The sequence below is a fragment of the Vulpes vulpes genome, chromosome 8 (genome assembly GCF_048418805.1).
Source record: "Vulpes vulpes isolate BD-2025 chromosome 8, VulVul3, whole genome shotgun sequence".
NCBI classification, from domain to species: domain Eukaryota; kingdom Metazoa; phylum Chordata; class Mammalia; order Carnivora; family Canidae; genus Vulpes; species Vulpes vulpes.
This window is the reverse complement of record NC_132787.1, coordinates 83184023-83194990: the sequence shown is the minus strand read 5'-3', so window position 1 is coordinate 83194990 and position 10968 is coordinate 83184023. Positions and strand designations below refer to the sequence as shown.

The 10968-nt window shown below is 38.2% G+C and overlaps 1 pseudogene; it reads left to right on the top strand.

Moving 5' to 3' along the window:
• Positions 1-6648: 6648 nt before the first annotated feature.
• Positions 6649-6798, top strand: LOC140593761 (U4 spliceosomal RNA; annotated as a pseudogene).
• Positions 6799-10968: the final 4170 nt, after the last annotated feature.

The window sequence follows — 10968 nt, the reverse complement described above, 5'->3', positions numbered from 1 at the left end:
TGCCTTTGGCCCAGAGCGTGATCCTGGAGTCCCAGGATCGAGTCCTGCATCAGGTTCCCTGCATGGAGCCTGCTTCTCCCTCTGCCTGTGTCTCTGCCTCTGTGTCTCTCATGAATAAATAAAAAAGTCTTTAAAGAAAAAAGAAAAATTAAAATATATTGTGTGACACCATGCCTCAGGATATATTTTAGATGGCCTAAAGAGTTTAATTACAAGTGGAAAAAAGGTAAAATATGTCCAAGAAAAATGATAGGTATTTAACTGATTTAGTCATTTGTCAGTACCTGCTAAATTACACAGGAAGTGAGACCATAAAAAGTTTGGTCGACTTGAGTGTACAAAAATTCTAAAAGCACATCCAACAAAAATATAAACAAATTTAAGATTCAAGCAATAATTTGGAAAAATATTTCCAATAATGTTGTAAGCAACTGGTTAATATTCTTAATATAAAATTTGCTTTACATATTAATAAGAAAAACATAAAACCAAAATGAGAAAGTGAACAAAAGCCCACCGCTAGAATACAAATATCTAATAACATAAAAATATGATTACTCCTGATTAATCAAATAAATGCAAGTTATAATAAAGAATGATATTTTTTGCCTATAAAATTGCATTATTTATAAAGAATAGAACTCATTTTTCTTAAAAGTATGTAAAACAGGTGTTTGCGAACACTGTCACAAGAATATAAATTTTTATAATTTCTCCAGAAAGAAATTTGGCAATATATACCTGGTCTTTAAAAAAGTATAATCTCTTTGATCCTGTAATTCCACATTCCCATAGTGTTCCCTAAAGACATAATCAAAGGTATAAATGGAGACAAATGTACAAACATATTCATAGCAATGTTTCTTAAAATAATTCTCAAATAGTGAAAGGAAAATAGGTAGTAAAACAGAAGTGGTTGAAGACGTGATCCATGTGACCAAATAATATACAAACATTAAAAGTCATAAACATATTTTTAATGACCAGAAAAAATATCCACAGTAAAATGCTAGGTTATTAAAGCAAAATCCTAAATTAGATATACATATTTTCTTTGTCTTTTTTTTAAGATTTTATTTATTTATTCATGAGAGACACAGAGAGAGAAGCAGTGACATAGGCAGAGGGAGAAGCAGGATCCCTGTGGGGAGCCTGATGCGGGACTCAGTTCCAGAACCCCGGGGATCACAATCTGAGCCAAACGCAGACAGTCAATTGCTGAGCCATCCAGATGCCCTTAATATACATATTTTCAAACACAAATGCACACTATATACACACTATATCTCAGAATACTGCCGGGCAAATCTTATGTGGATTAACGAATTGTATTCAGTAAATAATAAAATTTTAATGACAAACTACAATATTGACTGTGAAGAAATGGAGACTAGTAATCGAGGGTAACTAGGGATGAAGGGAGTCTCCTTAGATGGGGCAGGCACCAGAGACCTCTGTGAAGTCGTGACATTTAACCTGAGACCAGAAGGAAGGAAGGAAAGGAAGGAAGGAAGGAAGGAAGGGAGGAAGGAAGGAAGGAAGGAAGGAAGGGAGGGAGGGAGGGAGGGAGGGAGGGAGGGAGGAAAGGAAAGAGGGAAGGATCCAGCAAAGAGCCAATTGCATAATATTCTAGGCAGAAGGACCAGTGTCTGGAAAGGCTCGTGGAAGGGAAAGCGCTTAGTAGGTTCAAAGCTTTTAAAAGAGGCTAATGGGTTGGGAGGTGGGGGGTAAGAGAAAGAGGGGCTTGGCATGCAGTTGGTAGAGATAAAAGTGCTCAGATGGTACAGTCATTGAGGTCACAGTGGTACTTACACCTAACGTTAATATCTCCAGGTATTTATTTAATATGCCATTGTAAATATCTATATTCTTCAACTACAATCAAGACTGAGCAATACTTTCAATGTTAAAAAAAAAAAACCTCGCTTTATGTTTATGATTTCCCCTTTTATAAGTGAGGAAACCAAGGCTTTGGCAGTACCAGTATGTAGCTAGCACATGGCAGAGTGGGGTTTGGATGGGCAGCGGCGGGGGGGGCGGAGCCACTGCAGTTCCAAGCCTGTGTGTTCGCAATTCTTTTATACTGCTTTTCTGGAACATTACTCATTAACACATAATTTAGAAATTGTGCATTTGTGATAAAAAGAAGTAAGTACTAAACTTCCAGTTGTAAGATAAATAGGCACTAGGGATGTGATGTACAACATGAGGACTATGGCTAGTACTGCTGTGTGACAGACAGGACAGTTGTTAAGAGATTAAATCCTAAATTCTCATCACGAGTTTTTTTTTTCCCTTTTTCTTTCACCTTTATTGTATCTATATGAGAAGATGAATGCTTGTTGAACCTATTATGGTACTCATTTCACAATATATGTAAATCAAACCACCATGCTATGCCTTCTATTTATATAATGATGTATGTTGGTTATTCCTCAATAAAACTGTAAAACTTCAAATAAGGGTGTGAGTACTGGTCTTTGCACAGCCATTTACTAATTGTGTAATCTTAAACTACATATCTCTGGGTCTCAACTTTTCTCATCTCTAGAGTAAGACTGACAGGGGCACCTGGGTGACTCAGTGGTTGAGCATCTGCCTTTGGCTTAGGTCATGAGCCTGGGGTCCTGGGATCGAGTCCTGCATCAGGCTCCCCATGGGAAGCCTGCTTCTCCCACTACTATGTTCTGCCTCTCTCTCTGTGCCTTCCATGAATAAATGATTTTTAAAAAATAAATCTAAAATAGGACTTATTATCCAGTCCTTCCTACTTTATAAGCCTCTAATATCAGATAATATATGCAGTTGTTCTTTGTAATCTGTATGTGTAGGACACTGTGATATACCTCTGAAAGAAACTAGATCTACTCAGCATATGGTCACTATATGAGGAAGCTCAGAGAAGAAACAATATGCATGAAATAATATAAAAATTCAAGAAATAAGTTCACAGTAATAATTCCAAAGACGTCCTTCAAATAACAGAGCTCCATTAAATCAATTGTAACATTTCTGTTATTACCACATTATATGACCGTAATGAACATAATAAATACCTGGCATTTACAGAGTTTCTTTCATCTAAATATTCCCATAGAGCTCAATCAACTTTATGTGCAAATTGATTATGAGCTATATATACAGGTGATACAAAGCAAGTAGCATAAATCACACTAACAACAATGCAGATCTCTCTTCTTTCCACCAACTCCTTTTATCCAAGCTTACTAATTGGTGTAAGAACAAGAGCCAAATATTTTTTAAAATAATGAAAATGGAAGATAATTCTAAGAAGCCTCTTATCAATGGCGTAGTCTAGAAAAAGGGCTTGGAAAATAGAGTGAATAATTCGATAATATAGTTATCATCATTTGCATTTTATGCTTAAGGCAGGGATATACTTTTAGAAGACAGGTCAGCTTTATAAATCATCTGTATATGAGAGAAAACACAGGAACTTTCTTCCAGGCTAGTTATAATAATGCCGGTCTATTCTATATATGTCTCCTTTCACTTTCCTCATCTACAAGAATCAGATGCCCCATTTTCTCATGCTTTCATGATTTTATTTTCTAAAGGGCAGTGTCTAGTTTTCACCTCTTAATCTCAATAAAATAGTACATAAACCCCAATAAGAACCAATAACTGCTTAATAATATTGGCAGTTACCAGGATGCCTGGGTGGCTCAGTAGTTGAGGAGTTTGAATTTCTGTACTTCTTCTTGATGGTAGGAGTCACTGAGACAACTCAAGGAGCTCTTAGCCCAGGGGAAGGATCATAACATATTTCTAATGTTGACTTCATCCATGGAATGGTCCTTCCATATTTTTATTGTTATCCCACTCTCACCATAACCGAGCCCATCCTTCAGCCTCCAGACCTTTACCTTTTCTATTTCTTGGCCCTTACCTTGCTGCCATCCACTTCCTCAGCTCTCCTTACTAGCATTTTCCATGAGCTCTTGCTCATGAGTTCCAGTAACTCAACCATAAGCACTTATTGAGTGCCCCACAGGAATAGTTGAAAATCGTTTTAGTTCTTTCCAAGTTCTTAAACTTTTACCCCATCAACAGTTCGAGAGAAATGTAAGGCTAGTGGATCTCTTAGCTCACTTCCATTCAGCCTCAAACATTTTCTAAATCATTCCTTTCTGCCTCTTCTCTCCATTTGTTCTGCCTCATCCCAAATCAATGACTTTTTCTTTACCCATGTTTGTGACTGAATCTCCTTCCTCACCCTAAGTAGCTTCCGGGTCTCCTAACTTCATTCTCCCCATCTGATGATTACATTTCCCCAACCCTTCTGATGGAGAAGCCCTAGTCTTCCTGGACTCTGAGTCAGAGCAGGCAGAGTGACCTAAGCAGTAGGTTTTTTTTGGCTTCTGTGAGCTAGGTCCCCTTTCCAGGGTGCGGGGGAGTCATGCGTCCCTGTGGCCCAAGACTTACTCCAGTCAGTATTGCTGACTAGTAAAACAGTAAGCAACCTAGTTTCATAATGACATGATTTCTAATTGAATACTGATTTCGACCAGGATCAGAGTGAAGTGACAAGCCTGCAATACCTGGATAATCTCAGAATACTAACTTGGAGTCATGTGCTTCTGCTAAACCCAAACGTCTCCCTCCTTTGTTCTCTTGCTTTACTCTCTCCAGGCTCCTGCTGGAACCATATCAGGCCACACTTCCTGTCATTATCATGTCATCATAGTATGGGGAGTGGTTGGTGCCCAGGCTCCCAAGCTCAGCCCCTCCTTAGTCCTGCCTTGAAGATAACCCTGTTGCTGGTTGGTTTCCCTCCAAGTGTGTGCACACCATATGTGACCCAAACTGCTGTGATCAAAACTACTTAAGAGCCTAATATCCTTTTCTGGCAGAGTTCTCTGATGCCCACCGATGTTAAATCAACCTATCTGTTTTCCACTGTTCTCATCTTTGGGTCTGTTTTTTGCCACAGGTCTTCTTTCATTTGCTTATATCAACTTATTTCTACAGCATGATTATTATTAATTTTCTATGTAGTTTATTTTCTGTGCTGATTCTTTCATTCCTTCTCCTTCACCTAAAAACACATTCAACACATTATTCCAAGAACCAGCCTCTTTCCTCTTTCCTATTTCTCCTCAAGCTCCTAACCCATTTCTCCTCTTTTATTAAATCTTCAATTTCATAAGATCTGAGTTCCACTCTATTTCTTCTAAGGAAATTATTTTTTCTAGATCATTAGTATGTGCCTGATTTGCAAATTCAAGCCTTCAAATTCTTTATCTACTTAATCTGTCTGTTATTCATAACTCTCTCTCTTGACCTCCTAGTTTTGTGATTGGGCTTAGTCACCCAGACTTTTCTTCAGCCAGACTCTCTATAGGTATCTGTAAGGGTTCTAGGTTCTCTCTTTGTATCTTCCCTCTCCACATCTTAATTACCACTATAATAATGATTCCCAAATATGCTCCCTACTCCTGATTCAGACCATGCATCTTTAATCACCTGTGGGATATCATTTCATAGATAACTTATAGGCATTTGAAATAGAATATTTGTACCACTAAATACAACATCTTCAGAAAGCCTGGGTGGCTCAGCAGTTGAGCATTTGCCTTCAGCTCAGGTTGTGAACCTGGAGTCCTGGGATCGAGTTCTACATGGGGCTCCCTGCATGGAGCCTGCTTCTGCCTCTGCCTATGTCTCTGCCTCTCTCTGTGTGTGTCTCTCATGAATAAACCAATAAAATCTTTTTTAAAAACAAGCAACAACAACAAAATACAACATCTTCCTCCACTAGTTATTCTTCTTTACCCCACATTTCCTCTATCTGTTATATCTGTTATATTCTGAATCTCAATAAATCACCATCCCCCAGTATGTTAAGCTCAAAACTTTGGAGACATCTTTAATAACTTTTTTTTGTATTAAAGTATTTTCTTTTTTCATCCCATCCCATTCCATGTCTCATTCAAATCCTGTCAATTGGTTCCTGAGATATCTCTCACCCTCAGTTCTTCAATCTGGTCTCCTTGCAATTGTCCTGGATCCTGTCATCATTAGGTTTGTCAGAGCATTCCAATGGTTTCCTGAGTGCTCTATCCTCTTCTATCTTGTCACCAAAGTTAGCTCCAAACCCAAACTTGATCATGTCAGTCATTCCCCGTCTGAAAACATTTAATGGCCCTCAATTGCATATAAAACAAAATCAAATATCCTGTACGAACTGGCTGTGGCAGACTTTCCATGATACCTCTTATAGGCCACTCCCATTTTAACTGGTGCTGTGGTCACCCATGTGATTCACCACATCACAAACATTTCCTACAGTTTCCTGACTCTGCCTTTCCCATCATATCCCCGGAGCCCTCAATACTCTGACCTCATTTCCCCCTATTGAATTGCTGCACAGTCTTTAGGTAATGCTTCCTCTATCAGGTCTGCTAGGGATTCCTTTCAGACAAAACTAATCTCTCCCTCCTCTATTATTGCCCTTTCTACTTCCACTCTAATTCTTAAAGTAGGTTGCAGTGTTTCTTCTCTTTGCCCTGCTCTCTCCACTAAATTGTGAGTCTCATTCAATTTCATTTCCTTCCTACTCCTCAAAGTAAGTAGATGCATAGTAAACTTTTCCTGACTTGTTGTAATAGAAGAAACTAGATTATGAGCTTTGCGCAGTGGCAGTATCGTAGCCAACAAGATTTATCTGAGGCGCAACTATTGCTAATAGAAACTAGATTATAACAAAAGGCAATCTTTCCTTAGAAATTATAAAATTCTAAGAAGAGTTCCAGTATTTGCCAAACTGGCCCAGGTAGGGAATTAAGGTCCTTTAAAGCTAAAAAGATATTCAGCAGTCCTGAATATAGCATAGCTCTTAGATATCAGAATTGCTTTCCATTGAAGAAAACTGTTTAGCTTTTCCTCTACTCCCTCTCCCATTCTTCCTATTCCTCTAAGTAAAAAATGAAATTGTACAAACTTTTCAAAAGTCAGATTAAAAAATGAAAGTCGATACACGTCCTACAGCTAAACTCACAGGGGTTGTCCTTCAGATAACATCCAGATTTCTTTTCTATTTTATCATTTTTACATGCTCAATCAGCCAACACATATCTACTAAGGACACAATGGGATCACAGCTTTATGCTCAATGTTTTGATGATTAAAAGAAAACAATTACAGACTCAGGTAAGAGTTTTTAAGAAAGCTTCCATGGAACTGGCCTTGGAAGGGGGATCTCCCATGGGAAGATACATGGTAAACAGAGAAAATGGAAAGAGCTGTCCAAGTGGGAAGAAAGAAAGAGAAATAATAAGCAAACACATGCAAACTATTGCAACGTAAGCACTTTTGAGGGATGCAGACAACACAGTAAGCAATCTAACTAGAAAAGATGGTCTATTTTAGAATCATAATTTTCAAATATATTAGTCGCTGATTCCTTCCAGTAGAATCAGACAAGGGAGCACAATATGTAAAATGAAACCACCTCAGTCAAAGGTTGGGGAATGAAAGATTGGAGGCCTGGCTGCTGAGTTGTCTCCCCATGATAGCTCCTTCCCTGCAGGCCCAGACTTCCTTCTCTGGAGCTCCTCTCAGTAAATTTAGAAAATCCTTAGCCACATGAAAAATAGAAAAGAAGAAATAAGTAGGATGCACAGGCCAAAGGGTAGAGCGTTATGTTACCTGACCCCAGCTCATACTCATCATTTATGCTTCTTTCTCACACAGTACATAGTCCACTGCACATACAGGTCCTTTATAATTTGTAAGCTAAAGAAATCATTTTTATATCCACATGGCTAGTTCCATGTTTTGCACATATCTGGCACCCAAAATTATTTTAGAAATTTTACAGTGAATGGACAAATAGAGAGCTGAATGAATGAATGCCAGTCTCTGCTAAAATAAAAAGTTTCTCTCCAGAGTCTTCCTCAATAGTTCTCCTTACTCCAGTTTATCCCCACCCATTTCCAGTGGGGAATTAAGCTTTGAATGTGAATGCACAGCCTCAGGCTAGCCAGCCTGAACAGAAGACTTTACTGTAACTCCACCTCTATCAGAGTTTAAAGATGCACATGCAAAGACTTTATGGTAACTCCTGAAAAAAGAGAAGCATCCCAAAGCACACTTCTTTTTCATTGCCTTAATTAATAATTCACAAGCTTCCTCAAGGTGCAGAGACCACATGGGCTACTTTGCAGATCTCAGAAGAATAGGCAGGTCCTTTATTTAGAGTAATAAATACTCTAAAGGCATAATGCGGACAGAGGTTTAGCCAATTCTCAGCGCATGCAAATACACTTACTATATGGAAGGGACATCTGGGAATGGACTTGAAAGGATGACAACAGGCTGTTTTCTATTATGTCCTTGTAACCTGTTGGGCCATAGCATACATACATTTGTGTTCTTTATCTTGGGGATAATACAAGTAGAGAGGCATCATGATTAAGGGAGCATTGCACATGGACAGGCTGATTAAAAACCACAGACTTGGTATTTCATCTCAATAGAAAAACTGGAAGAAAGAAAGGAAAAACCTCCTGGATGTATAGGGGAAATAAGAGAAATAGGAGCAGCAGTTTGATTTTTTTTTTTAATGAAGATATTAAAAAAAAACACTGCCATAATTTTTAGATATCCAAAATTTCCCTTAAAGTAGCTATTACGCACCCCGAAATGTTCCTTAAGTGTGAGAAGAAAGAGAGTGTTGCTCATTGAAAATGATAGTTTTCTTTTCCTTGTCTCTTTTTCCTTTGCCTTATATCTAATTGCCAGTTAGAGTTCTCTGACTATATAGCTCACAGGCCCCTAAATTTCACTTTCTGACAAATAAATCTCATTATCATCTAGGAAAAGTATTTATTTAACACATTTTTATGAGGCATCTACCTGGTGCCACACAGTGTGTCAGTTGCTGAGGATGTACTAATAAAAAATAAGTGAATAAATAAACAAGCAAGCAGGCATGCAAACCCCTCCTCAAATTTAGAATCTAGTGTGAGAGACAGACATCAATCCAATACTCATTAAAACAAATGTAATGTTACAACTTTCACATAAGATGTATGATATTATGCAAGGATAAAAGGAGAACTCACCTCTTTTGTAAGCTCAGGGGAACTTTCCCTAAGATGTGACAGTTGTCCTGATAGTAGAAAGATGAGTAAGAATAAACCAGGCAAAGAGAGTTAGAGAAAATGAAGTGTGGTGGGGATGAAGATCATAATTAGCACAATAGAATATCATAGACAATGCTTTCAAGGCTCTCAATAGGACTAGTGGGGTTAGTGCAGATGGTGTTAGGGGCATGGTTCCAGATGAGACTGAAGTAATAAGTAGAGGACAGCCATAGAGAACATTGTAGGTCATGATAAAAAAATAAAAAATAAATAAAAAAAAAAACCACTTGGATTTTAAGCACAACGCAAATCTATTGGGAAGTTTTCAGGAAGTTCTGGGGATGATGTTACATGATTAGATTTGCCTTTTGAAAAGATTGCTGTGATCGCATCATTTAGGAGTCAAGAGAGCCTTGAGGTGATTTAGAAGTAATGACAGATTGGACTAGGTAGCAGCTATTAAGATGGAGAGTAGATAAATGGAAAGATATGTAAAAGGAACATCTGCAGAAAAATACAGGATAGACTCTAAGGAAAAGAAAGGTGTTAAAGAGGGCTGAAGAGTCTGCCTCGTAAAACTAGATGGATGTCAACAAAGAGCTACCACTACATCTCTGCTAGAATGGCTAAAATCTAAAACACTGACCAAATACTGGAAAGAATATGGAGCAATGGGACCTCTCATTCATTGCTGTTGGGAATGCAGAATGAAATACCCTCTTTGCAATTCAGTCTGGCAGTTTCTTTCTTTCTTTTCTTTTTTTTTAAGATTTTATTATTTATTTATCTCAGACAGAGCAAGCGAGAGAGATAGTGCAAGAGCAAGAGCGAGAGCACAAACAAGGGGATAGAACAGAGGGAGAAGCAGGCTCCCCACTGAGCAGAGAGCCTGACATGGGCTCAATCCCAGGACCTTCGGATCATGACCTGAACTGAAATCAAGAGTTGGATGCTTAGCCAATTAAGCCACCCAGGCACTCCAACTCAGTCTGGCAGTTTCTTACAATGCTAAACATAGCCTAACATAAGATCCAGTTATTATGCTCATAATTATTTATCCAAATGAGATGAAGAATTAGGTCCACACAAAAACCTGCACACTAATATTAATAATAGCATTTTCATAACTGCCAAAAATGGGAAGCAGTCAAGGTGGGCTTCACTATGTGAATGACTAAACAAATTGTGGTCATCCATATATTGAAATATTATTTAACAATAAAAAGAAATGATCTATCAAGCTAGAAAAAGATTTGGAAGAAACTTAAATGCATTTTGCTAAGTGAAAGAAGCTAACATTCTGTATGATTTCAAATACATGACATCCTGGAAAATGTAAAACTATGGAGACGGTAAAAAGATCAGATCAATGGTTGGAGGAGAGAGGGGAATGAGCAGGTGAAACAAGGGGGATTTCAGAGCAGTGCAAGTACCCTATATGATACTGTGATTGTGGATACATTTGGCAAAACCCATGGAACTATTCAATACAGTGTGAACCTTAATGTAACCAATATAATTTCATTAATCATATCAATGTTAGTTCATCACTTGTAACATATCCACCACATCAATGCAAAATATTAACAATAGGATAAACAGGGCAGGAAGAGAGGAAGAATATGGGAACTTTCTGACTTTCTACTCAATTTTCTTTAAACCAAAAACTGTTCTATGAAATTAAGCCTATTATTTATTTTTTTAAGGATTTTATTGGAGGGAGAGAGAAAGAACAAGAGAGAGCAAGCATAAGCCGGGAGGAGGGCAGAGGGAAAGGGAGAAGCAGGCTTCCCACTGAGCAGGAACCCTCACCCAGTGCAAGGCTCTATCCCAGGACCCTGGGATCATGACATGAGCC